Here is a 6,529-nt window from a genome sequence, read left to right as displayed (position 1 = left end):
GAAGGCCCTCTCTTTGGGTGATTAGCCTTTGCTTATGCAAAGAGGAATCTACAAAGGTATTGATTTCTCAACTCACTTTGTTTTGAGTTGAGTCTTGGTTCACCTATCTACTAGGCTTTGAAGTTCATGGGTTAAGTTTTGTTTTTGAGTGCATATAAACATGATTCCGCCTTTTAATTGTTAATTGCATGTTGTTGATGTTGCTCAAATGAACTTGTTTTTCACAAATTTTTCTTCAAATGCAACATGTGTTGTCTAAATGAATGAATGATTCATTAAGGGCGATAAGACTAAACACATATCGCCAAAGTTTTTCAGTGCACATGAGCTTCAGAAGGCTAAAGTTATTGAAATTAGACAAATCCGTTCCAATGAAAATCTGGCAGACCTGTTCACCAAGTCTCTACCAAAGTGCACGTTTTAGAAGTTAGTGCAGAGTATCAGATTACGTCGACTTACCAATCAGCTAAATTTGAAGAATGCGAAATCAGGGGAAGCATCCATGATACATGCTTGTTGTACTCTTTTTCCATCGACTAGGATTTTTCCCACAGGGTTTTTCATATCAAGGTTTTAACAAGGCAAAATAAGCATACTTAACACTATATCAACAATCCAAGTAAAGTTGTACTCTTTTTCCTTTGCTATGGTTTTTTCCCACTGGGTTTTTCTGAGCAAGGTTTTAACGAGACAACTGATGTTGATATGTGGGCATCCAAGGGGGAGTGTTATAGAATTAGTGGGTGAATGCCCACTCAAAAGAATGCCCAAAGACTTAATGATAGTGAGTAATAGTGTTTGATACTTTCAAAAGTATCATCATTGTATTTTGATGGTTGTAGTTACGAGGGTTACTCTATAAATAGAGCATTCCGTCTGTTATCAAATGCACTGCGAAAGAAAGCAAGAGAAATAATATCAGTATCCCTCTCTCTCTTTATCTGCCATCGTTTTTTGTGTTATAGCTACTAAAGTTGTAGTGTAATATTTTGCACCTGCTTCGCTCCTGTCCTTAGAAAAGTTATCTCTCTAACTTTTGTCTATTTATAACAAATTAGAGATTTTTTTCATAACAAAATTAAAAATGGTATCGTACAAAAATCTCTCACTTGCTAAAAAAACGACGACCTCATAAAATGAAGGAGAATACAAATACGGCATCACTTATGTATACAACCCCATATAAGAGGAAAAATGTAAACGATTGTCTACGAAGAAGTATGACAAAAGTGGTAGTTAGCTTGTATTTTTTTAATTTTGTCGATGCCTTTTAAAGTAAAGCCACAATTCTAAATAGGTCTATTAAGCTTAATTCTTTATGTCACGAAGTCAAAATCAAAGCCTACCATTTTAGGTCTCAATATGATTACTTCGAATTGCAAGACCTCATGAGAGTTGATTGCCATCTTCAATTGAATAGAGAGATTGAGATATTGAAAGACAGTAATGGAAAATGCTCTAAGTTTGGAGTACGCGATGCGGCCTAGAGTAAAGTTTATAGGCTAAAGCTGTATGGGCCTGGTTTTAACTTGGGCTACTCTTAGACCAAGTCAAAGTGGAGGCTAATTTTAAGTTGATATGTTGGAGACGGCCCAATATATTTTTGTAATTGCACTTATTCAATGAATGAAAATTCTACATTTTCAAACAATCAATTTTCATAATCATTCAGTACTACAGTCTGGTGGTATTCCTTTTTGCATATAAGTGAAAGGTCTTAGGTACGAATCTTGTAGACGGCGAAGTCAAATTAAATTGTCTATTGTGTAATTCAGCCGAACTCCTCATTTCCTTTAGTGTAATATATCGTTGTACAAATAAAAACAAAATCAATTTCAGTAGGTTGTTAAAATGTCTACACTCTACATTAAAAAAAAAAAAAAAAATTCAATTTCTGTAGAGTTGTTAAAATGTCTACACTTTACATTCTTCAACAAAAGGCTTTATGAAATTGGGGGAAAAAAAGGAAGGGCACACAACTAAATAAATAAATATAGGAGGAGCTGCATGAGCCCCCAATCAATTACGAATATTAGGTCACGTGCTGTCAAATGTCAATTTCAGAATGTGTTGTGTTCTGTGTATAATTTAGACTTTAGGGGAGTGTTTGTTTGGCCTCGTTAAATTTTATTGGACTAGCTAGGATTAATAGTGAGTGAAATCCCATGTTTGTTAGCAGTTGGGACTATGTTTAATGAGATTAAGGGGGATTCGCCTAGACTAAACGCCTCACTAGGCGGTCTTAACGAGGTCCCCTGAAATTGGGCGGATTGCTAGACCAGCTTTCTTTCGCCCCTTTCCGCTTCACTCTTCGTCAATTCTCTGCTTTCCCCCACCCGACTGCTATTTTTTTTTCCATAAGACTTATCTTCCAGCGAAGCCACCATGGATATGTGGTAAGAAACTCGATTCTCTGAGAAACCTATTTCATGGAGTTTTGTAAATTCATTTTGTGGATTTCTACAGCCTTTCCCTTTTCAATACCAGATCCAACTCCCAAAATTTCAACCAGAAAACCAGAAAACCCAAAAAGTCAGAGACCCAAAAAACCCAAAAAATCCAAAAATCCAAAAATCCAGAAAACTCAGAAACCTAAAGCAGATTCAACCCCATCTCCCACCTTCGAGCCATTCGCGCATGCATCCTGCATCCAACTCCTAAATTTTCATTTTTTTTCTTGCTCTTTGGTTTGATTTTAAGATTTGCAAGGGATTTTGTGAGAGGAATAGAAGAGGCAGAGAGAGATTTGCAGTGAAGAGGAAGAGAAAGATTTGCAAAATATTTGGTTCTCTTCTTCTGAAAGCTTCTGGATGAAACATTAATTAGGGTTCTAAAAGTTAAATAGCTACAAAATAATATTTTATAACTATAATATTTGTTTGTTTTTCATTTTCAAGGCAAAAGTAAATTAAAAATGATAAAAAACTATAAATTAAAATTGATAAAAAACTAACTTGGATTCAAAAAATAATTTAGTCCATAGTTTAGTCTGGCGCTACATGAAACACCTCAATATTCTTATCCACTTTAGTCCAAGCCAAGCCAGTCCGGCTTAGTCCCATAAGTTAGGCCAATCCAAGATAGTCCAATACAACAAACGCACCCTAGAGGTATGCATCATGAAAATTCTTTTGCCCATCATTTTTCTCAATTGCTTCTCGACACGTTTTCTTCTCTCAAAATAGGGAATACTATAACCACTATTATTATGATCGAGTGTTATTCTCTTCAATTGTAAGTAAGAGTGTTCGATTCTTATCAAAAGTAAAATTAAACTACTTTATTGATCGCTCGTTGTGAGGTTTAGCCTACTTTCCTAATATTATTTGTTAAAAAAAAAAAAGATTTAGGGAGCCTTACTTATAGAGACATAAATATATACCATATTTCACACAACTCCACAGTTTTTAAAACTTTACAAGGAGGGATAAAAAATCCAATAACAGAAAACCAAGCCTAACTCAAAAAGAAACGGACCGACTAAATTACGGCTCATGCCTCTCGACTATAACCGTTAATAAACGAACACGTTAACCACTACACGACAAAAAATCATAAAAACTAACCGATTTCCCTTTTCCCTTATTCAATACCTGCAATTTCATCTTCCCCAAACCTATCATTTCAAATTCCTATCACGCAAAAGATACTTCTCCAGAAAAGAAAAAAAAAATAAAACCCTAAAATATCCATAGTTTCCGACACTTTCAAGCCGGATTTTCAGTAAGTGATTTACAAAGTTCAGCCGGATTTCCAGAAAGATCAGTGTTTCAAAGGTTTTCCTACTACTCAAAATCATCCTTTTGCATAATTATATTTCGAACTCTATCAAAAACGAATGCATTATCAAGTGTTTTTGCACTTGTTTTTGCAAAAGACACTTTTCAAAACTATCAAAAACGCATGCATTATCAAGTGTTTTTTGCACTTGATTTTACAAAAAATTCAGTGTTCTAGTTCGAGAAAAAACTATTTCAGTGTTTTAGATGTTTCGGTTTCATTTTTTTAGTTTATATGTATACTGACTCTTCAACAACATTTGAAAAAGAAAATGAATATGCGTCTAAATTTTGTGAATAAAAACATTAACCGTCTAGCTTCGATGCTGCACTTTGAACTGATGCTGCACTTTACACTGATGCTGCACTTTGTAAATTAATTATGGTTCTACTTTCTGTTTGTAAATTGGTTTTGCACATAAATATGTTGTAGAAAAAGAAAAAAAAAAAGAATTTGCATCAAGCTTGTGTTAAAACAATTATGCATCTACATTGTGCGTAAACAACCAATTTTGCATCTACCTTGTTTGCTAATTGATGTTGCATCTACTTGTGAACTAAGTGACGCTGCATCTACTTGTGCGCTAAGTGATGCTGCATCTAGCTTGTGTGCCTAGCATCTGCCCTTTTGCATTTAGTTTGTCGTTTATATGACTTCATATTATTTGATTAAAAATTATACTCATTATCATTTCAATTTTTTTTTATGAAGATGACACCAAAAGTAAAACATTTTGCAACAAAAAAGAAATCAGCTCCAAAATCTCATGTTATAAAGTGTCGGGCAACAAATGATAAGTATGTTCAAATAAAACTGAATCTTTTGGCCTTTGCAGAACTAATACAAGAGTTCAAGCCAAAACTTGATGAAAAACCAAAAGTCCTGGCATTCATTTACAAGACTTCAAGCTTCATTAGCCACGACTAGTGTTGGTGTGTTATGTTTTCTTCTCTGGCTTAACCCAGAGTCGTACAGTTTTACCTTCGGGTGATGGACCATATTTTCTTCATTGGCGTAACTCGGTGTCGTATTTCTTCACTAGCATAACGTAGAGTCGTACAGCTTCACCTTCGCGTGATGGACTATACTTTCTTTACTGGCGTAACCCAATGTCGTACATATTCACCTTCAGGTGATGGATATGCCTTTGGACGACTATGATACCACTACTGAGCACATTATATATTGTATATGTTTTACAAAGGTTTTATGACATGCTAAGGTTTTTAGAAAACCTACTACATAATATACTATATGAGTTTTCTAAAACTGGGGGTTAGTACGTTTGAAGAAAAGTTGGTTTTAGTTATTATTTATATTAAACTTGGTTCACTCACCTTTTGTTTTGTGCCCTCGACCTATGAACGAGGCATATGATCTGAACTTTGAGGCATTCCCATATCAATGAATTTATGTCCTCTTCTCTGTGTGAAGCTCTCTTGTAATCACACTTTTATATTATCCATTCTACTTGTATTTCCGAATTAGTAGTATGCTCTGAACATGTTCGTGCATCATCACTTCTTTTAAATGTTGACAGTTGAATATTCTCCTTCTATTAATGATTAGTACATTATTATTATTTCGTTAAAGTTTGTATTTCATTTTATCATTGGGTGGTTTCGGTGAAAATTTTATATGCATGGTTTACATGTTCTTGGCATATGTATAATTAAGGGGAACTTTAATGAAAAGCTCTCGGAACTGTTCATTTAAACAAAAAAAACCACATTTTTACACTAAAAAACTAATCTGATACTATTAACTTTACCCTTTATTTTGTTATTATCGTTAAAATTCAAAGTTTTCAAGCAATTTTCATTAATTTTCCTATAATTAAATAGTTTTTGTCACCCTTGGGTGTCGGCCAGCACGTAGCCAATGGCGGATCCACATAAGGACCTGGGAGGTCCCAGGACCCGTCGGCAATCCTAAATCGCTGCTATAAATTTTCCGGGGACCCCTCATACTCGAGCATGAGGTCTGTGCAGGTTGTAGGTTGCAAGTTTGTAGTGGTTGTCTTCTTCTCGGAGAAGATGACCGCACACGGAGAAGAAAGAAAATAGGGACCCTTCCTGCCTCTCTCCTCCTTGCTTCTACCATGGTCTCATTTGTCAGTGCCACCCACTTCTCCTCCAACCTTTCTCTATCGTCTGGCAGGGGCAGTACATAAGGCCAAATTTTCCCAAATTATTTCAACCATCTTAATAATTTTTCTTATGGGTGAAATTTCCTTCATAAGGTTAATAAGATGGATATGATCTGTCATGGGTTGGTGAATTTTGGAGGTGAAGCTGCCATGGCTTCGAGAGAATGGGGAGGGAGGCGGTTGGTGGAGGTATGACAACTTTATTCTTAGTGAGAGAGAAAGTGGATGTTTGGAAACTAGTAAAAGAGAAAAATGGTGTGTTTGGTTAGAAAGATAGTGAGAGTTTGGGGAGAGTTTTATTTGACCGGTGTTTTAAATTTAGTGGTTCATATTAGATAATCAATAACTTAGGTACTCCTTAGTAACTTATGAAACCTCGTAATGGACGCCTAAATTATGATTTTATAATTTGTAATATTGTTTTGCATATGATTTTTGAATGAAATGTATTATATTTAAATTTTCAATGTTATTTTTGTCTATAAATTTTTTGACCTTTATAATTGGGACCCCTTGAGTTTAAAATCCTGGATCCGCCACTGCACGTGGCCATCTCGATGTCATTGGAAACCGGGATTGAGGTGTGTCAAAATTTCCATA

The sequence above is a fragment of the Pyrus communis genome, chromosome 12 (genome assembly GCF_963583255.1).
Source record: "Pyrus communis chromosome 12, drPyrComm1.1, whole genome shotgun sequence".
Lineage (NCBI taxonomy): Eukaryota > Viridiplantae > Streptophyta > Magnoliopsida > Rosales > Rosaceae > Pyrus > Pyrus communis.
The sequence above is the reverse complement of the archived record's forward strand: the minus strand, read 5'-3'. Positions refer to the sequence as shown.